The 23,052-nt window shown below is 40.7% G+C and overlaps 1 long non-coding RNA gene across 1 annotated transcript in view; it reads right to left on the bottom strand.

The window, feature by feature from the left end:
• The window catches only part of LOC113459571 (uncharacterized), a 181,920-nt gene extending 165,365 nt beyond the window's left edge, over positions 1-16,555 (bottom strand). The window contains exon 1 of the long non-coding RNA XR_012579816.1: positions 16,407-16,555. This is a non-coding gene — a long non-coding RNA (uncharacterized LOC113459571). The remainder of the gene's footprint in view (positions 1-16,406) is intronic.
• Positions 16,556-23,052: the final 6,497 nt, after the last annotated feature.

Here is a 23,052-nt window from a genome sequence, read left to right on the forward strand (position 1 = left end):
AACAGCCATAAATGAAAGAAATAGTGCCGTGAGGATTGAAACTAGTGAAGTCTGGGATTTTTTTTTTTTTTTGGTTCTTGTGGTTGATTGACTTCTGTGTCTAAGCACAGAAGAGTCTAAAGGTTTTCTGGCAGCAGAGTATTATGAGATTCCTTCCTGTGTGGATTCTCTGGTGTTAAACAACTTGTGAACACACACTGAAGCCATGCCACTGAAACCATACATCCAATAAATGCTCTATTAGTGTGACACTTCCCATTCCAGTTTCTTCTTTTCCCCTACACTGGGGAAACTTAGTTACTTTTGAATTTAAAACTCATTTCACACAGGATTAAGAATGGACAACACTAAACTATTATATGACATTAGGGGGAGGCACATGCACAGATATCCACAGAATGCAGATAACATTGATTTTTCTTCAAAGCTAAAATGACAGCTGGCTATATGGAGCAGTTTTACTCTCAGTGGCAGTGAGGGGATTCAGTGATGATGTTTTCTGAAGAAAGCAACAAGTTCACCTTATGACCTCTAGTAAGTGATCAAGGGACATCATAGTCTCCAGTGACAGTTTGTGGAAATATCATGAGTCAAAGGCAATGCATAAAAGTTGGTTTTGTTAATAAAGCTGGGGGTTGGTTGCCCATACAGAACTGACCAGCACCTGTCCAGACCAGTCTCTACAGACCCAGTAAGCAGATGCTGAAGTTTTATTACTTCACACACAGCAAGAACCCATTTCAGCAAACAGGTTCAGACAAGGGCCATAAAGCAACTTCCCAACACCTTTAAAACCACAAGCTCCTCCAGATCAGTGCAAGCAGGATGGGCACAACAGAAATGACAGGTCAGAGTAAAGAACTTGGGATTTTCAATTCTGTGACAGAATATACTGCTAATTTCCAGTCCTATATGACAGATTTAATAAATACTCTATACAAAAAGGAAAAAAAGAAAAATGTATGGAGAATTACAGAGTAGAAAACCATTTGCCAGACCAATTATCTTGATATAACTGAGTATTATAAATCAGAGGTAGCACCTAGTCCAGCAGTGCTGGTTTTCTGTGCTGAACCACAAACCAGTTACTAACAGATTTTATGCAGAGCTGGAACATACTGCTTAGTCCCACTCTCTCTCCTCACCGAGTTAACTGTAGATATAGTGGTCCCCAAGGCCACTGCTTGAAATTTCTATCAACTTTTCTGAAAATATAAAAAGCTCAGTAACCAGCACCATCTTTTAAGAAACTGTGAGCAAAACCAGGGATTCAGGAACAGAAGTAACAGACATTGGTTAGGCAGGTGGCTGAGTTTTACTTAATCCCAAACCTGTACTATGAGGAAACATGAAACCCAGACCACTCTCTGTTGCAATTAATCCCAAAGGTTAATTTTGTTGTCAGCATATTGTAAACAAAGGGGATATTTATTTCAGAGTCCAAGTCACAACAGAGGGAAGGCAAAGGGAAGGCACTTTACACTGTGGATTAAGAGAAGGTTGCAAGACTGGTGAAGCCGGTGCTGACAGATTCCCTTATTAAAAAGTGTAGCTTTGGGGAAGGCCTACCATTGATGGCTCTGATGCAGCCCAGCTTCAGAAAAGCAGGCACAATTGGCAGACTGTGCTGTGGCAGGGACAGTGGGGCTAAGGGGCACTTCTAATTTGTCAAAGTTGTATCTAATTCCACTGAACAAAGTTCACAAAGAGAGATGAGCAGAATCCACAAATGATTGTTCATTCACCAAGCCCTGATGGAAAGATAGCCCAGCACACAGCTTGGTCTTTGTAGCGTAACCTGAGCTTCTCCAATCAACTTTGGATAATTCTGCCTTGTGGGCATAACAGTTTTCCTTGTTTCTTCTTTAATAGGATTATTCCTTACAATATTAAAAAGATAACATCAATGTCTTTCAGTGTCCCCATAAACTGTTTCTAGGTATATGAATGGATGCTTCAGGAGGTTTTGTTACTATTTCTGTTACAGACTTATGAAAAGTGAAGATCTAAGGGAAGAACATTTGTTCTGTGAATAAATTAAAATCTCTAACTTCCTTTTAAAAGGGAGATACTCAAAACTGACACATTTAGAGCAAAAAATAAGAATCTTAATTATGCTGAGCATGACTGTGAATCAGCTTCGGAATTCACTGTATTGATGGGAAAATCTTGTCAAAACCAGGCAAACAATCCAGTATTTATAGTTGGAGAAGGCTTTTCATTTACAGCAATGAATGTTGGATCAGGCCCTCAAGTACACAGTTCTTAGGCAAGAAAGATGATTAATGCATATTAAAAAAAAATTCTCCAATTTAAAAGAGAAGCCATAATATATCCTATCTTAATGGTAATTTCAGGAGACAAGAAGAAAGAGGGCAAACACCTTCTTCATTCCTTTCCAAGGAAAAAGAGAATTTATTATTTAAAAAAAGTATCATATTGTCATCTAACAATGAGCTCATTTCTGTGCCCACACATTATTTTAAATGCAGCACCCTGCACTGACACTGTATGAAGGTAAGACTGATTAGAGCATGGATGTCTTAATGCAGCAAATTAGGCAACCAAAATCAGCATCCACTTTGAATCAAAATCTGAATAAAATCAAATAAAAACTGAATGGTTTGCAGATACACAACACTTTCATAAAACTAAGCACTGTAGAGTTAAAGAACTTGCCTTAAAAGTTTCTCTCAGCAGTGTTTTCATTTCTAAGGTACCTTATTTGGACAAGCTGCTGCACTGCTCTTTGCTTCATTTCTAATCAAGCCACAGCAGGATGACCATTTAACATTGAATTTGTCTACACCTGGATCTCATACAAAGTGCTCTAACACAAATCTGGTCATTGAAGGCAGAACAATTTTTGCCTAGAATATGTTTCAGATCCCAATGCTATTAATGGGTTTTCCGCAGCCTCAGCAGACCCCGTTCTCTCCGCACATCAAACAGACCACAGACTGGATTCCTGGGATGTTATCCCCATAAGGACGACATAAAAGCATTTGCTTGATGCTACAATTTTGCTTAAAGGTGGTGCCCACATTTTTAAGTGTGGCTAGTTAATTCAGGTGCATCTCAGAATTCCATTACATATCACATAACCAATCTCATTTAAGGACCACCTATTAAACAACCTACAGTTTGAAATAGCCAGAATTATCACAAATTTGGTTTAGAGACAGACAGACAGGCAGAGACACATCTACCTAAAATATATATTTTTAACATTTTTTAAAATTATCTGTGTTGCCATTAAGCCATGATTAAAGTTACAGGGATCATTCCATCTCTAAATCAGATGCCCTAAAAAACCACTCAGCAATAATCTTTTTGTTAATCAGACCTCTAATAATGGTTCCTCATTCAGCTGGTTCGCACAGTATCCTGCTCTTTGAGAGGCAAGGACAACACTGCTCTTACCTATGCCAAGAGAGAATAAATACATCATGGTGCTGAATTGCTTTTCCTCCCCGGAAGTACTTGGGTAAATGAGAATATGCATCTGCTTCCATTTTGTTTACATTTAATAAATACATGAATTTTCAAGCCAGGCAGGACCATTTATCTCCTAAATAATCATTTGACCTTCCTTCTAATCTGGAGCAAAGAATCCACTTCAGGGATTTCTACAACTCAGAAAGTCTTCATTTAAATATTGTATCTATCACATCTCTTGTGAAATACTTCCATTGATGATTTATGTTTATTTCTAAACATGTGCATCTCTTCTTTAGCCTAAATTTGTCTATTTTACACATCCAAATAGTGTAAAACAGCATGGATCTTGCCACGCTGTTTTCTCCTAAATCAATGACTTTTGTTTTGGAAAACAAAACCAAAAAGTCTGATAAGTTTTCTCATTAATAGGTGTGTGACAGCACCTTTCACAGGTTTGACTAAAAAAATTATTCTCTTAACTGTAAAAATAATCTAACCTTGTGCTTCACTCTTTGACCCATTACTGTTTGTGCTCTTTGAACTGTCCACACGAGGTGGCATCCTGAAAACACAGTGTAGAATTGTTTGTTATAATATAGCACAATTTTTATTAAACTGGAGGCACATGCAGGTTCACCTCAGCTGATCATCTACAGCTCTGAGCCCACTTCAGGTAGCAAGGGATTTGGGTACAAAGTATCAAATGCCAGTCTTTTTAACCAAGTACAAAGAAATGAAGAATACCAAAGCACTGAAGATAGTGCCCTCTAACTGCAGCCTGGATATAAAAATCCAGATTTTGCTGCTGTACCCGTGCACTTGGGAACTGCTGGAGTTCTGGTTTCTCTCATAGGGGGCTGCCAGTATCTCTTCACCATTTACAGAGGCAGATAGGAGGCAGATCCATTGGGTGACACATGAAAATCCTTCTGAGAGAACCACAATTTGGAGGCTTCCCATGAAAGGCAGAAACATTTTTAGGTAGCCAGTTTTCAGGAAAGCTTTTGCAGGCTGCTCAGAGTTTAGCAGCAGGAAGAGCTGGGTGCAAACTCTGGAGCACCCCCTTTAATAAAAGGGTGAAATGAGAGGTTAGGAAGTTGAGGTCTTTACTTTGGGTTGAACTGAATATCAAGTTGTACTTAAGAGCTTAGCCACAACCTGTCCATATATAAATATTATTTCATTTCCTCTGAAGCTCTCTCCACAGCTCCCAAAATCTTATTAGGTAGCCTTTCGTGTCCTGACCTGACACTTCCAAACAAAAGCCAAGCCCCCTATGGGAAGGGCTGAATCTTGCAGCCACTCGACATTTTCTGGTGCAGAAAAGCTGCTGAAATAATGGTGTAAATGCATTCATCTTTCTAACAGCTTCCAACATTAAATCCAATAACACTATAAGATCTGAATAACACTACAAGATGGTTTTGTTATCATTACTCACCTGGCCTTACCCTCATTAAGCTGTATAATAAAGAAAATTGTCACATGCATTTTCTATTTATACACATGCTTTTGGCAAACTCATTTTCAAGTTTTCAACCTAATTTTTTTCTGCAGCATAACTAAGTTTACTTCAGTTTTAATTTCTAACACTGCTTGTTGCTTGTTTAAAATGTCAACTTTTCATTAAACATTATATTGCCTTCACATTTTTACAGATTCTTTTTTTTTTTGCATTACAGCTATTTGAAAACCTGATTGTTCATTTAATTTTATGTATGTAAACTGTATAAACTGCCTTGACAATTAACCATGATCCTATTTTCAAAGTTGGCAACTGTTTCTGATCATATTCACAAGCTGTATAATACCGTTTGAGGAATTTTGCTGTATTATTATAACATATCTAACATGTTATAGTGATCTCTCAGATACTCCATGGGATGTGAGTAACAGGAAAGAAGTCTTCAATCTGATCCTGGCGTCAGTGCATCAGGAAAACAACACAGGAGTAACAGGTAAACTAAACATGTATATGGGAAAAGACAGAATGCTGTGTTATTGCTGTTAGGTGGGGGAGTTAGAATTGGTGTTAGGTTTCTTTTTTTTAGAAAGCAAGTGACTTGATGATGCCTGTCTCTCCACAACTGTTACTCTTCACAAAAGCCACAAAAACTAAAATACTTTCTATATTTTAATTTCAAAATGACATCTCACGAAAATTAATCTCTTCTTGCTCTCTGTTAGAAATTGATTAATAATATGAAGAAACACTTCACATTTTTATATACTTCAGATACTTTTTAAGCATTTTCCTGGAAGAACGCTTTTCCTCCTACAAACAGTAATGCTTAAATGAAGACAAAAACAAACCAGCCTCAACAGCAGTAGGAGCAAGTGAGGAGTTTGTTTCCACTGCAGGAAGGGAGCTGCCTCTTCTGGTCCAAGAAATCTTTGTGTCTGGGCAGAAATACCACTAATGTCAGGATGTCAGCACCTAGGAAGAAGGAAGAGGGCCAGCTTCCCCCATGGCTGCCAAGTGAACGATGGCCATGTAGAGTTACTGGAGCTCCTCACTCATAGCTCAGAAGCAGCAGGGCCATGCTTGTGTGGCACCTGGCCAGGACTTGGCCATATGTCTCAGCAAAATAACCACCACACTCCTTCACAGCAGCACTACTTTTGCCTTGGAGGGGCCTGCTAGCTCAGGAGCCTGAGCTGCTTTCCATTACCCACTATGGATTCACCCAGTGGGAAAATAACTCTTCCAGGAAAGGAAGATGCCTTCTACACGCTCCAAAAAGTACCAGGTACCTCCTTGGGCTCCAAAAACCAATCAAGTATAATAAGGAATGAATCATATAAAAGAGATTGAAAATTTTACTCTGAAACACAAATCTCTGCTCTCCTTCTTTGTACCCATGCAGACTCAATCTGTACTTTAGCTCAAACCATCCACTTTAAAAAGGGGAATGAGAGATTCTGCCACTTTCTGAGGACTCAGCAGTACTAGTCAAAAGGATGAGTGTTACAGAAAGACATTTATGAAAGTTGCTGGGACAATCATAATTTCATGGAAAACCTTGAAAAGCTCTTTTGGGCGGATGTAAAGAGCCCACTGAGTCCTTTTAAAGGATTTTCACAAATAATTTATCAGTTATGTTGCATTGTTGTGAATTAGAGTCCATACTGCTGCTGCTGAAATTTCTTTATAAACAGAAGTTGCCCATTAATTTATTGGACTTTTGTAACTGACTTAGGAAATACAGGCCACAAAGAGAGCTCTCAGTGAGGAAGAAGTGATACATGGCAAGCATTGTAGTTTTCACATGATGTGCAATATTTTCTTCATTTGAAGAGAATCCTGGCTTTATGAGGACTAGCTTTTCTTTTCCTTATACCAAATAAAGAATTTCAATGGAGAAAATTATTTTTTATGATTCTCCACTACTTAATATGCATTAAACAGCAGTCCTCCATGGTTTCTGATGAAATAGGAGTCAGCTTCATCTTAATATTTCACAACCAATTTCACTGCCATTGGAAAAGAGCCCAATCCTTTCACCTTTACTATCCAGAATAAGCCTCACTTATATATTAGACACTAGGCAGAAGAGGGGGGAATAAAGCATCCTCAGCATCAACAGGATTACTCAGCAGAAAGAAGATTACTTGAAAAAAAAAACCAACTGTGAAAGCATCAATTCCTACCTGACAGCGGAGTCAGTAACCGATAGAACTGGCTTTAAGAGATATTTAATCCATGCACAGTGAATTTCATCAGCTGAAAGGAAGGTGAACACTACAGCATGGTGATGATTCAGTAAGCAGATGTCTTTCTGCACAGTAGCTAAGAAGTGAGAGACCTAGAAATTCTTAGCTTTCACTTCAAATAAAACAAACTGGTCCCTCAATTGCAAAAAGAAACCCTTAGCTTAAGAACACCCCTGACTGATGTTGCAGCCAGGATGGAGCACCAGGGAAGGGGTGGAGCCCACTGGGAGCTGCAGAAAGGTATGGATTCATTTTGGTGGTGCATTAGCTCTGAAACCCACACCCCTTTAAATCTCACCTGTATCACCTCTCCTGGCCCATCAAGTCCTGCAAGGAAGCAAGGACACAAATATTTGCACAAGTTGCCATTGCAGGCAGATTATTACAGCACTGAGAGAGTAAAACTTTGAAGAAAAAACCTGCAACCCTGGCTTTCAGCAAGTTAGTGCCTTGATCTCAGTTAGGGTATCAAAAGACCTTGCTAACGCAAATAATAAATGAAAATACTATGTTGCAACCTGCAGTTTGGTTTGGTTTTGTTTTTTTTTTTAATATGTAAAATGAAGATAAAGAATGAGGCTTACATTTGACAAGATAAATACATATATGAATTTGCCGTTTCATCACACATCTCTACCGTAATTATAAACACAGCAGCTGTGAACATTTCCCTACTGCCTTGCAGTATTTTGCAGTAAATCAAAGCAATCTGCAGGTTCCACTGCAGTCTCAATGAATTTTTCAATTGCCTCTCTTGCATTTCAACTGAGATCATTTAGCTGAAATTACGAAACATGCATTGGTGATTAATGCTTCCAAAATTCCACATTACTGTCAAATCACTAATACATTACCTTTCATAATCTAATTTGTTCACACACTAAAGTACACAGAACATGCAGAGCTTAGCAAATCGCCTTCTAAAATGTCACAGGTTTGGTGTTTTTTTAAATTATTCCTTTAAGGGGAAAAAACCACCCTGCAAGCTTTCTTTCTGCCTTTCATGCAACGTGTTCAGGACTCAACAAAGGACACAGTCCTTGTACAAATTTTGCTATTGGTAAGACACTGAGCCTTCACCAAGAAACAAAGCTCTTGCTGTGCCACAAGCATGTCCTGTGGTAAAACATGAAAAAATCTTATTGGACAGAACTGATTCACCAGTTAGAAATGACAGATCAAATCAGCCTCTTTTTTAAAATTATTTTCTGGTTTTTGTGGGGTTTTTTAGGGAGGTGGAATAACAACCAGATTGTTTATTTTTCGCTTATACACCAGCCAGCATTTCCAGCTTAAGTGGCAATAATTGAAAGAGTACCAAGGTCTGTGTTACTGAGTAGTTGGGGACAAGAAGGGTTGGGGAAGCAAATAGAATTTTACTTTATTAAAAAACCTTATAGAATATCTGGCAACTCTTGAGACATTCCAACCTTTTTTCCTAAGAAAAAATGAACGAGTCATAAATACATTTATTTGAAAGTGGACAGCAGCACCACACAGTACAAAGATGAGAGAAATTAGAGGTGAAATTCAATAAGAGGCTAAAGCCTTCAGCAGGATCAGGACTTCTTCTCTGAGCCCTCTAAATCAGCTTATATTTCTTCATTGACTGGCCAATGAATAAAATCAGGTTATAAAGTTGGCCCTGAAGAGGAGAGTGGGGAGGAAGGAGTGACTGACCAGTGGCTTTAGACATCCTCCTCCTCTCAGCTTTCCAGCTGTGTAGAGGTAGGTGTGTCCTGAGTACCCCTTGAAGCACAGAGGAGAAACATCTGGTAGACGCATCAGATTTCTCAGAGTAAGTGAGACTCAGAGAAATTAAGAAGGTGCTGAAACCTGTGTAAGGGACATAAGGAATAGGCAGAAGACAGAAACATGGTCACATGAAGACTATACAAGATGGAAAAGTATACACTTAAGTGAAGAATGGAAAAGGGACAAAAAGAAAAAAGGGGTTATTTTTGTCCCACAACTAACCCTGGAGGAGGAAAGAGAATGCAGAGGGCCTGGCTATTCAGAAGCAGATTGATATAAGAAAATGTTGACAGGAGATTATATGGAAGATGAAATGAAGAAGAGAGCTTGGGGACCAGAGATTAACAGGGTCTCATGGCTAACAAAAAGAAAATAGCATAGACAAAAAATTTTCTCTTGTTCACCACAGGTTTTAGCAGACTGTTATGCTTCCCCAGATAAGATACAATCCACAGTTGTTCTACTCAGTGTTTGGGGAAAAAAATAAATTTAAAGGCTCATTTGTGTGAAAGCTTTGATGCCACTTGATGAAAAAGCAAACTCTCTGCTTGAAAGGCTCCAAAGGTCTCATGAATCTCAGCCTCCTCAAGATCTGTCCCCCCCGTCATTTCCCTGCAGAACAGCCACGTAAGCAGTGACTCTCCTTTTCCTGGTCTCTGCGAGCTCAATCCTGTCAACCTCTAACACATGAGGACCATCCTTCAGTTCTTGCTCAGATGATGGCAGTAGAAGTTGACCACCATGCAGTCATGGTATTTTAGCAGTCCAATCTGTACTGGCTTCAGAAAATCGACAGGGGGTGGGGCATTAGCTGGAAACATCCAACTGGCTGCCAAACAGGGCCAGCATACCCCAGGAAGGAACTCTCTGTGCATGATTGCAGTTGACCACTATTTTTTCCAAAGCAGAGGTGAGTTTTTGACTCCACAACCCACTAGTTTTTAGAGACTCCTTTCACATCTTGAATGCACCTTGTGTGCAAAGCCTGGAGAGAGCTAAGTGGCATTTCTAAATTAAAATGTGAAAAACAATGTTTGAGACACGCTAATGCATGCAGTGCCTGCTGTATGCGGCACTCAATACAAAATCTCGTGCAGGAAATTTGTCTTCAGTATAAAATTTCACAACATAACTAAAACCAAACAAAACCAACCAACCAACCAACCAATCTCAAAAACTTTCGCTATGTTCCTGCCTCTGCCGCAGGCTGTTTTCACCCTGTCTTTCCCATTCCACATTTAAAATGAGGTTAGACACTGCTCTATCATTGCTGGGGCAGCCTTTTGACACTTCAGTGCTATGATGCAATGGGGTTTGGGAGGTTTTTTACCAACTAGCAAAGCTGTATGTTCACATGCCACCTTTCACCCCAGTGTAAATGCCTCATCTCTGTTTCCTGCTCAGACTGATAAAAGGGATGTCTGACCTCAACCAGTCTCTCAGTCCCGGCACTCTGAAATGTCCTCTCTCCCTGTTTATCGTTCAGAGTTCTCTCACTAACAAAACTGAGCTTGGTTAGTTAAAGTAGCAAATATAAAACAAATACAAAATTAAGTCCACAACACTCCTCATCTTTGTGTCCATTCGCCCTCATTCTGTAATCAAATACCAGGACCATAAATAGCTACATAAACAAGGAGAGACAGACAGCATGCACTGTGGAAAGAGAATGGCCCGGGGTTGATACAAACTAGCACACACTGAGCCAAATCTCCCAGCAGGATTGGAACCTCAAGCATTCCCATAATGATTTCACTGAGTATCTGACCTCAGCAGCACTGAGTACGAACAAAACCTGCATTAAAGAAGGTGAAATATTGTACCAAACTACATCACTGCAGGACAGAGAGGTGCATGACAGCAAGGGATAACACAAGCCAGCCTGTGGGAAATAAGCAACTGTCAGCACTCACGTGTGAGTGTTAAAGTTATATATTTTTAAGTGTGTATTTACACAATCTCAGATATCAGATGTTGAAGGTAGTCATATCATGCTGGCTTCACAGTCCCTGCATGGGGAAAAAAGGCAAAATGCTCTTTCCTATGGACAGAAGACAGCAGTGTAAAAACCCATGCAGCCTTTTATTAGCTGAATCATCCTTGCTGTAGCAGACCTAGGGTCTTTTGTACCTAATGTTTTCAGGGAGACAATTTTCACAGCATACCTCAGCTTCTTAGAATGCTCTCAGAGAGCAAAGTCAATCCTAGGTCACTCTTCCAGTGCGGTTTCCTTTGTACTAAATCCTACTTTCAAGAAAATTCTTGCCATGGTTCAATGGTATTTAACCTATCATATAATATCCAGGTTTACTGTGTTAGAAGAAGCAGAACAGTATTAAGCTTTTCCCACAAGCCTGTGATTGCATTTGACCCAGTAACCTGTATTAGATTAACATTTATTCTACAACTCCACAGCAAGCCTTGGACCTGGCTGAGCAGCAGTTTATGGAGGACACTAACCATTTTTACAAGTGGAGCAGGAAAAGGGAATTGAATCTAAGGGAGTAATTCCAAACAAGTATGTTGCTGCAGCGGTTAAATTGTTTATATGAGGAGTTGGGGAATTACATCTGACTGACCTCTCTTTTTATCTGCTTAAAAGACAAAGTGCAGGTCTCCATGGCAAGTGCTGACTCCTGTGGAATGCAGCATAAAAATGCATCATGGCAATAGAACCTCAATCCCCATCAAGGAAGGGGACCTTCAAAGGAATTTAAGCAAGTTAAAATCACCAGGATTAAAAAAGGGTTTCACGTGAGCCTACAAACGTGTTCCTAAGCATTCCTGCTCACAAACCAGGCACTCTCCTGCACTTGTCAAACAAGCTGGGGGACAGGAGGAAGAAGGTGGGGGTGGTGTTGCCTTTCATTTATTAATGTAGTTTTGCATTAACCTTAACCTCACGTGAGTATAGCCAGAATAGGATTGCTATTATCAGCATTTAGAATAGAAGGGGCCAAATCTTGTGCTCCACTGACTGATTAAATCCTCCGAGGACTTTAGTTCATACAGTTGAAACAGCTTCTAAATACTACTGACAACAGATAAGCTTTAAAATCTGTCAGGAAAACCACTAGAGAAGGCTACTAGGGTTAGGCTTCAACAGGCAATACCTAGGTCTCTTCTATTTAAAAATTTACAGGGTCAAAAGCTAGGCAAGAGGATTATCATAATTTCATTTCATGTGATGTTTCCAACATATCTAAATTTATTCATCATCATTATTATCTTCATCATCATCATCATCTTATCTGCCTCTTTTCCCACCAGTATCATATAACTAGTAGATCTGTAAAGGATATATTAACAAAAACCCCAAACAAAAAACCAAAAATAAACTACATTATGAAAGGAATTAAATGAACTTCTACTTCTCTCCCATTTCTCCAAGTCAAAAACCACTCAGTTTCCTGAAAAATGCAAGCATGCTCCCAGAAGACAATAATGCAGCTGAGGGAATACAAACTTAATCTAGGATTTTCAAAGTTCAACACTAAAAAGGTGAAAAGGGAGAGAAGAGAAAAAGCCAGTATCATTTGGATTTATTAGTCACTCTAAGAGCCTCTTCTGAATGCAACAGGAGGAATTTATAAACTGAACTCCAATCTTCAAAACTCTTGGAGAGCTGGACAAGAGCAGGCCTCCCAAAGAAAGTGGGGTTTTCCCTCTCACACCCAGAGGACAAATCTACAGTGTTTGCAGCAGATTCCAATTATGTTGCTGCTTTGCAGAGAGTAGAAATTGTGCTGGATAACATCAATAAGATCCCATAAACAGAAGAATCCAGAGAGGAGCTTGTCTGGGGTGGCACATAGAAAGGTACTGGCTTGGTGTAGTTTTGTAGGGATTGGCACTCTGAAGTGGATAATTAGTACAGGGTCTGGTGAATGGAGTCAATTTTTCCCATAGCAGCCCTCAAAGTGTGGAGTTTTGCTGTGGCGGCTAGAAGGGTGTTGATAACAGATCAGAGCTTTGGCTCCTGATGCTTTGCTCTCCACAGCATCAAGGCCGTGTCTCCAACATTCCTCTCTGTCATCAGTAGTTTGGGAGGGGACAAAACCTTGAGAGGGCACACGGCCAGGGCAGCTGACCCAAACTGACTAAAGGGATATTCCACACCATATGACAATGAAAAAGAAGGGGAGGGGGCACTCATTAGTAGGACATTTGCCTTTCTGAGAAACCATTGCTTCCCAGTAAATGGATGGACATCACCTGCTGATGGAAAGTAGAGAGTAAATCTGTTTTCCTTTGCTTCCACACCCGGCCCCTGCTTTTGTTTTTTTTTTAATGCCTTTATTTTGATCCACAAGGGTTTCATTCCACCTTATTTTCTCCCTCCTCATCCTGCTGAATGAGGAGGGCTTGGTAAGCACCCAGTCAAATTCAGCCCACCATAACGATCAGAAGTTAAAAAAAATTCCACATAAAAGCAGGGGAAGGTGCACAGGCTGGAATCATACACCAGTCTTGTGTCTTTTTTGTTTCTCCAACTCAGGCCAAGATTTCCAGAAAGGCCATAAATCCCAAATCACAAGGAATGCAAAAAGGATATAAATTGTGATCTGTTTATGAGACATTTACCTTTACCTGGTAAGGCTGTTTAGACTCAGCTGCACAACCCAATTTGACTCCATCCTGTTTTGGGTCCAATTACAGGCTGATGAAATGCTGTCTTACACAAAGGCAAATAGATGCAATTCTGCAGCCCTCAGTGCTATGTGATTATGTGGCTCTGGAGGAACTGTCCCTCCTCTGAGGACAGGTGGAACCTGGAGGTTAATCCTGTGAATCTGTTAGTCCTCACCCAAAAGAAATCAAGGATTTGGCCTGAGTTTTTCAAACCATTTTATTCAGAAGAGAAGAGGAAAGGTGGGGGAAGAGGGGATTGGGAAGGAAAACAATGCCTAAGTGCACCTGGGAGATGCTTTAAAGACAGAAACGCAATAGGCCTAGGTCTTAGATGAGAGTAGAATCTGCCCTCTGGATGCCACCTACAAACAGTCTTGAGCACATTGATGAAACCATTCAGCTGAAGCAATTCTTGTCAATACAATGAGCACTGGGTAGAAAGAACAGTGTTTACAAATGCCCTACTTTAAAGTCTCTCTGCAAGGAAAAGAAAACAAAATATTTTTAAACAACAGAATCAGACAGTAAGACTAAACTCTACGCAGTCCCTCTCTTTCCTTCAATGTAATCTCATCTTGCTCTTCCTCTTACCATGCTGGGCACTGAGCACAGTTTGACTTCCAGGAGCAGATATGAATGGAGGGAGCTGGTTATAACTGGCTGTGTGTGTTTTGCATCCTTATGCTCTGCCTGGGCACAAGATGCCTAATGGTTTGCCTCTACCTTCGCCTGCTTTTATTTTTTCACTGTGCTGGCCACAGAGCAGCAATATTTGCCTGGAATTTGTAGAAAAGTAACTTTCCCTAAAAAATAGAATTTAAAAAAATTGCAAGAGGAAGATGATATTAGAGAAAAAACTCACCAAGAGGGAGCTCTGTCTTTTCCACAGCATTTCCTGCTGTGGAATCACCGCTTAAATGGAAAATGGGATTCTTCTTTCACTACGTGCATTCAAGGACTGATCCTGCCCCTTGTAAAGCTGATGTCAAACTTGCCATTACACCACTGGGCCCTGAATGATGGATGTATCGTGGTGGTGAATGCAAATCGCCATCCTGGAAATGAGTGGCAGAAATCGGTTCTAATTTAGCCTGTTCAGCATTAGTGGGAGTCGTAAAGCATCAGGAGAATTCTCTTGTATACAGTGTGGGGGATTTAAAGTTCCTGGTAGAGAAAATGTGCTCAGGTAGAGCCATTTAGCAGTAGTCAGTAGCATTAATTACATGTGTAAGACACAATATGGCATCAATGCAGCCTTTGGATTCTGTACCCCTCATTAACTGTTTCCCCATTAACCTTGACTGGAATCATATTCTAAGCCTAAGTAGTAAGATTTTTCTTTTTATTTGTGACCATCCCCATTTCATCCTTGAAGCTTCTCAAATTCTTATTTATTGTAAATGGTCCTGCTTGTAATAAAGTGCTAGTGGAAGTATTTACTGTTTGCTGCCTAATTTTGTCCTCATAGAAGTCAATGGATGCCAGCTCCAACAGTAGTTAATATACCTTTGAGCACATACTGTGACCTTTCTCCAACTCATGCCTGACTTCATTTTCAGATCTCATTAAACAGGAGAAATTATCTTCTGAAAGAGCAAATCCAGAAATGTGCAGATTTGCTGCAGAGCTACAGAGGACAGCTTGATTTAAAATGCAGCATGGTGAAGGGGAGGGAAAGCAGTGGGGGGAAGGCACGATCCTTCTCATAGTCCCACTAACAGCCATATGAAAATAAACCTGAATGAGAAAGAAGAAGCTTAGAGAGCCACTGTGTTGGAGCTCTTTTAGTCTTGTTTCTTGGATGTTTTTGGTGTTTGCTCTTGCCAGTGCAAGCAATCTGAATGAGGAGTTCAGCTGCCAGGATGCCAGGAATTTTCTACTTGTGCTCTGGCTCAAACACTGCACTGCTTGGAGATTCCTCTTGCATGAGGGCCTAAATTCACATGTAGGCACAATGCACTACTCATATAATTCCCCTCTTCTCCTATTGTGTACCCTGGAAGCAAACACCCAAGCAATCCTGTTTGTCTAAAATCAGTCAGGCAACTCTCCAACATTTTTCCCATTCAGTGAGTACACAGTGGTAGCAAGATACTATTTATGCATTGTCTCCCTAAAGCCTTCTAAACCAAAATTATGGCTTAGTTGCTAAAAGTCGAATGTGCCTTGGCTGAGAGACAGCTGTGGGCATTCCAGCACAAAGCAAAACAAACAAAAAAAAAAGCTATTCCACAATATTTCAGCCTGAGAGAACCCACAGGAGGGCATCAAGAGAAAACAGAGATCCAGAAAACTTGGTCTAGGGAAGGGGGGCAGAAGACCAGGGGAATGGAGGAGTCAGAAAAAAAACTTAGAATATCTAGGCCATAATAGATAATGGGGAGAGGCAATGGCTGCCCTGCAATATGCCATAGCCTGCTACAAAGAAGGAAATTCTTTTCTGTCTCCTCTGAGGATAAGGCAAGAAATCAATGGGTTAAGTTACAGGAAGTGAGATCCAGGCTTGTCCTTAGCAAAGCCTTTCTAGCACTAAGGAAGCATTTTCCTTTGGCAAAGATGGCCTGAGGATGGGTGTCAAATTTCTGTTGTGGGAGGTTTTTAAGAACAGATTTGCTGCATATCTGTCAAGGAGGGTTAGGTCTAGTTGATCCTGCCTTGTGGAAAGAGACCAGGCTGGATAACCTATTGTCCTTTCTAGCTCCATTGGCTAAGGTCCAGTGATACACTTTGCTGTACTAATATCAGCAAGCTAGATAGAATTAAGAAATAAAGCTTCAGTGTCTTCACATGCAGTCTTGTAAATTCTTAACAGGTAGGCAAATCTAGCAGCACAGGAGAAAGAAATTTATTCTCCATATCCTGACCTGGAAGTCCAGATGAGCCTTGATCCTGCAGCAGGCAGGGGCCAAGCAGGTTGTGAACCATGCTGGGCTGTGACACTTCTCTCCAAGTCCAGAAGTAAAGCTCCAACATCTGCAGTAGAAAAGTAAAAAAAATGGTGCTGCCCTCAGAAAATTTCCTTCACAAGGACAAGAGTATTTGTCACTATCTTCAATTTCAACCAGAGTCATAACAAAGGGCATAAGAAAAAATTATGATAACTGGAGTATTCTAACCTACCTAAAAACATTTACCAGTGTGTGGAAACAGAAATTCTAGCAACTCTGACGAAATCCATAAACCAGCACGACTTCCAAGGTGGTATGACTAAATTCAAGTTAAACATATGAGATGTATCCACTATGAGTCAGTGTTCCTGCATATTTACTGAATAAAAGAAGCTGGATCATGCTTGGTTTTCTTTGTCTTGGGTTTTTGGGTTTTTTTAAATCACTTTTGCTTTCTACCAAATAAGTGGAAAGCTTTGAAGTACTTGTAAACTATCACAGACATCTTTTCATAAAAATCCTTTCTTAGGATTTTTCTTGCTGAAAAGCTGAGATGCTGCAGCAACAAAATGTAAACAAGGGTTATCTGCTGCTGTGGAATGCAACAGGTGCATCTGTGATTGGCCCCTCTTAGATATTTATAGTTAATGGCCAATCCCAGCCCAGTTAGCTTGGAGTCTCTGTCCGAGACACAAACCTTTATTATTCATTCCTTTCTATTCTTAGCTAGCCTTCTGAGATGAAACTTTTCCTCCTATTCTTTTTGGCATAGTCTTAATTTAATATATATCATAAAACAATAAATCAAGACTTCTGAACATGGAGTCAACATTCTTGTCTCTTCCCTCACCTGAAAACCCCTGTGACCACGGTCACAGTAAACAACCAGCACATACAAGTATAGATGTCTGAACACTTCCAGCCTACTACTTTTGACTCATGGTTTTGCAAACAGTAATGGTAAGGGATCAATATAGTAACTTTTATAGCCAACTTTTAGATGGCACAGAAATACCCAGGTTTTGTATTTTTAAATATAGATGTGAAAATTTCATGGTGTTCCCTTTATAGATCATTCATTTTCACTTCTATTTAAGTATGCCTCCATGGTATTGTGGTGATTTTCTCCTTTATGATTCAGTGTGCTTCCAGTTCTCCTACAATTCTTGCCTCTCCAGAGAATACCTGCAAAATCATAAAATCATAGAATGATCTGGGGTAGAAGGGACCTTAAAGATCACCTGGTTTCACTCCATGTTCCATGGGTAGGGGCACCTTCCAAGGGACCCGCTTGCTCCAAGAAGCCCCATCTAACCCAGCCTTGAACCCTTCCAGGAATGGGGCATCCACAATACCTCTGTGAGCAACCTGTGCCAGTGCTTCACCCAACCCACAGAAAATTTCTACCTAATATCTAATCTAAACCTGCCCTCCTTCAGCTTAAGGCCATTGTTCTTTATCTATGAATACCTGCCCCTCTACAAAATCTGTTTGTAGGTTAAGTACTCTTCAATATTACCTCTGAAATATGGGACTCATATTCAACCTGGAGAGCTGAAGGAGCTTCAGAATATATTAAGCTAAATAAAGGCTGTAATAACCCATCTGTCTTGGCATTTTTGTCAGACAAAAAGAGCCAAGCGCAGATCTTTTGGCCCCTGCCTGCATTTGATAAACTCATTCCTCCATAACACTAGGACTTCACAGATGGAGAGTCCGGACCGTGTCGGTTTTTACTTGAAAGTGCAGGTGTGTGCAGGTACCCACGGTGTTCTTTGTATTCCTGGCGCTTTCATGGCCTCTCCATGCTGATAAGCGGAACAACATCCAAAAAAGCAAAACAGGTGATAGGCTGGGAAGTAGGGAGGGAAGAAAGGAGGGAAGTTCCAGGAAGGAAAGTTCCGGGAAGGGAAGTTCCGGGAATGGAGGGGAAGTTCTGGGAAGGGAAGGGAAGTTCTGGGAAGGGAAGTTCTGGGAAGGGAAGGGAAGTTCTGGGAAGGGAAGGGAAGTTCTGGGAAGGGAAGGGAAGGGAAGGGAAGGGAAGGGAAGGGAAGGGAAGGGAAGGGAAGGGAAGGGAAGGGAAGGGAAGGGAAGGGAAGGGAAGGGAAGGGAAGGGAAGGGAAGGGAAGGGAAGGGAAGGGAAGGGAAGGGAAGGGAAGGGAAGGGAAGGGAAGGGAAGGGAAGGGAAGGGAAGGGAAGGGAAGGGAAGGGAAGGGAAGGGAAGGGAAGGGAAGGGAAGGGAAGGGAAGGGAAGGGAAGGGAAGGGAAGGGAAGGGAAGGGAAGGGAAGGGAAGGGAAGGGAAGGGAAGGGAAGGGACATCTGCGCTATGAAAGAGGCGAAATGTGTCTGCTTGGCCATATTTCTGTGAAGCGACAGCTACATCCAGTGGTCGCTGAAGCTAATTGACACAAAACCTGAAGAGACATGGAGTTTGGGGGGGAAGGGCCAAGGCAAGGAGTACTTTGGTTCTCAATATAATAACCACTGCTTCTCTTCTCTGGCCTGCCAGGTCCCCATACTGTTCTGATTTAACTGCAGAAGACAAGCCTATCTACTAGGACAATACTGTATTGTGTTTCTAATCACTCTTGCAAGGGAAAATCAATTCTGATTTTAGTAGTCTTTCTGTATGCCTTAAAACAAGTTTTTTGCCTTTATTATATTTATCAATTCAGAGAAAATCTGTTGTTGCTCATTGACAATCTATTGTTCTCTTGGGAAGCTTTCTACAACCATTCAACTCTGCATCCAGCACAGTCTCAAAAGCAGCGTTTCCAATGCTCACAATACCAAAAAAAAACCAAAAAGAAAACAGAAAGGCTCCTTCCATCATATCAGGGGCAGCTTCATCTGTGCAGAGACCTCGAGGTCAGTGCAGGAGTTCTTATTTCACAGTTTTTCCAGGTATTACACACGTACATGGTTCTTAGATCCAGCCTGCAGTGCCCATCAGAAAAGCATGATGTATTCTAAGACAGGAGTATTCACTTCTGCTTATCAATTCAAATAGACAGTGCAGGGCACAGGGATTACTTGTTTTGTCCGTTAGCTCCCATTTGGGAAATTCCAATGGCATTTAACTGAAGAGAAGTTCATTTGTAGAGAATTAGTTAATCAGCTTTATTCTTCTGCCAGAATTCTTGAGCAGAGTTAAAGATTAAGGGAGTAGCCTTCATCTAATCTAATGATTATTATATTGCTTTAATTTCAATTAATTAAAAATTAAGTTTGTAGAGGTTTCATCCTGCTTGCATACTGCAAAACATTCTCAAAAGAAATGGAACAAGTCTAATAGCTGCATAAAACACTGTCCACTGCCCTTCCAGATGACAAAGAAAAAACTGTATTCTGCTGCATTTCTTGGACACAGCTTTTTCTCCTCCTTGCTTAGATGAACCAAGAAAGGCAAGTGGGCCTAAGGCTGCAAGATAGTTAATTAACTCTTTGAGTATCAACCTCTTTAGAGATTTGCTGAAAATGCTATGAAGTCCAGAAAGGTAGAAGGATAGGGAGAAGAAGGGAGAATGGAGAAACAGAGTGCTGTAAGAAAAATGAAATGCATGAACTTGGTCTTAGGCCTTAAATATGACTCACTGAATTAACGAGAAGTCACTGGATGATTTTTAGGAGCTACATACAAATTCCTAAAATGGATCAAAAGTATTTTGGGCTATTTCTGCTCAGCCATTCCATAGAAAATCACTTTTATACCATGAGGTATTAAAAAAAAAAGATGTTATGCAAAGATGCTCCCTCTCCTCAGCTCAAGCAGCAGCTCTATGTGATTTTCTAGTACCAAACACGTAGGTGCAGCACTCTGAAAACATTTTGCCCAAGACTGCTGCCTCAACATGCTCCCACCATTCCTCCACATACATTTCCCTCCCCATTTCTGCCTCCCCAAGAAACCCCAAACCAAAGAGAAATCAATGTTAAAGCAGCATGTTTCTGTGGAGTACAAATCCAAACCGCCCATAGCACAGTGAGAGAGGGAAGCAGTAAACTTCCTGAAGGTGACAAGCAGGCTGATCCCTGGGAACTACCTTTCATGCTCAGAACTGATCACCAAAGCACAGGAATCGGCATTTAAACACAGGGTGCAAACTTCACAGCTGCACACCTCTTTTCAGCAGTGCAAACATAGCATCATCCTTGCTACTCCATCCTCCCTTAGTGAGGTGAAGAACGTGGTTCCCATTTACCAATTGGTATTATTACTCCTTTTTATTCCTGGCCCCCCCTTCTCCTCCTGCCCAAGGAGCCACTGACAAGCCTGAGGAACAAAGCACAGAAGGCATTGGCTTCCTAGTCCCTCTGTGTGTGTGTGTGTGTGTGTGTGTGTGTGTGTGTGTCTGCCTGCCTGGTGCTGTTAGGAACTGAAAAGGCTTCAAAAATACCCATGATACCATCAAGCCAAAACATTTAAGGAATCTAAATAAACCTCTAAGGTTCCCAAAATCAGCTTTGTAGTTGTGCCAATCACAGGCTGCCAGCAAAGCCAGTCTTCATCAAAATCAGAAGAGCTGGAATCAACATTTACTGTGAGGGGGGAGCAGAATTAAAGCCAGTATTAACTGTTAATGTATCTGCCTTCAATAAATAATGTCAAAAGGATGCAGTTGAGTAGTTCTAGAAAAAGAAAAGGAAGGTTGTTGTTTTGCCTATTACAGAGTACTCAAAACCACAACACAAAGAATGTTTTTGAAGAAATGAACAAATTTCAGAGTATCTGGAAAGCACAGGGACTTGAGAGCCAAGATGGCATAACTGGAGAGAGCTGCACTCACAGAACTTGAGAATCTGACTCAAAGTCACCTTTTAGGGCAGCCAGAGATGAGGAACAAAAATTAATCTTGGGGCTTAACCATACTTTGACCACTCAAATGAGACACCTGTTTTCCTTCGAAGGAGAAAAACAAAAAAGGGGGAGAGTATTGCTTTAGAAAACATTAGGTGCCAGTACAGTGTTGCTACCCTTGTATGGAGTAGCTGCAGACTGAAGACTATTAAAGCTGACCAAATCAACTTGACAGACAAGAAAGTGACTATACCATCCCAGAATACTTATGTCTCTCCTGCTGCGTCCCTTCCTGAGAGAGGACAAAAGTCCTGATGTTACTTTGATCTGGATGCATTTATTTGAGAAAAAAAGCAGGTTGTGGTTAGTTCTTTTTTGGGTTTTTTTAAATATTTGACTTAGTCAGACATGTGGCTGCAAAGAAAATGCAGTACTTGAAGACTGAATGTCTCTGTGTTTATGGGGCATTACACAGACTACAAAGGTCACTCAGCTGTCAAGATTTTGTCATTCCTGATTTTAGAGGACAGTTTCCCTAGAAACACACTGGTTTTTAGGCAAGTGGAGGCAATGCTACTTCATTCCTCTTAACAGAAGAGGCAATTTTGGGCAAAGAATGATATTTCATCAGGTAAAAACTTCCCTGGACAGGACTGATGGGGAAAAAAAGAAAATCTGGATTTGTAGGGCTCCCAGTTAACAGTATTCTTATCAGGAAGGAAGTTTTCAATAATTGGCACTTTTCCTGAAGCTTTAGATCACCAAAATGAGGTGGTTACATTACAACTTCACCTGCAATTTTAGAAGATATATTTCCAGCTGACAGCACCACAGGGACAAGTCTGAACACTGGAAGCAAAAGTGTTCTGTAAGCATAACCCAGTATTCAAAAAGAATATAAACTACCTATTCCTCTTGCATTTTTGAGCAGCCAAACTGTGGGTTTTGATTGTACGAGGCTGAGTAATACCAGCTACATTTGATTGAAAAATGCTGCAGTTTTAACATTTTCAGTTAGTCCCAAGAACAATTTAAAAAAATCCAATATTATATCTGGGAGCATCTTTGAACCATGATGGTGACATCTAACTTCCAACATTAAAATGTGCAATTAATTTAAAATCAGAGTCCCTGTTGAAAATTGCATCACAGCAAAAAGGAAGATGCCAAAAGTAGTTTCCTATGAAAAGCACATTTTATTCTCCCAATTGAAACACAACTGAGATCCAAAGGTGGTGGGTTTGCCTTTTGGGCTTGTTTGGTTGGTTGCTTGGCTGGTTTTGATTGATCCAGTCAGCTCTCTGGTCTCTTACCAGGGCTTAGTCACTCAGCTCAGGACTGTTTACCTGCTACCTGTGGACACCTTAGCCTCTCACCTCCCCTTGCAGCAGGACACTGTAATAAGGATGAACTTCACCAGAAGGCAGGTCAGGCTTTCAACCACCATCTTTCCCCTGCTTAGTCTTAACAGGATCCATTTTTCCTAGAGCAACAGCTTTCAAAATGAACTATAATTGAGCACTTCCTGAAATGTGGTGGTGCAGAATGGGGGCTAAGGCACCGAGTTCTGAAATGTTTGATCCTTATCCAGAGGTTGAAATCGAGACCTTCAGAAAATTCAAACTCAATAGGAGAGAGCAACCTTCAAATGAGGATATTTGGCACTACAGACATCTCTTTCCGTAACATTAAGGGCAGTCACATTCTCTCATCATAGCAGAATTAAGTGGTTCATTCAGATTCAAGTTTCTGATGATGTTGGAGTACTTAAACTGAAGAATGAAGGTTACAGCATGCAGTCATGTCAGGACAAGAAAACAGGT

The sequence above is a fragment of the Zonotrichia albicollis genome, chromosome 3 (assembly GCF_047830755.1).
Source record: "Zonotrichia albicollis isolate bZonAlb1 chromosome 3, bZonAlb1.hap1, whole genome shotgun sequence".
Lineage (NCBI taxonomy): Eukaryota > Metazoa > Chordata > Aves > Passeriformes > Passerellidae > Zonotrichia > Zonotrichia albicollis.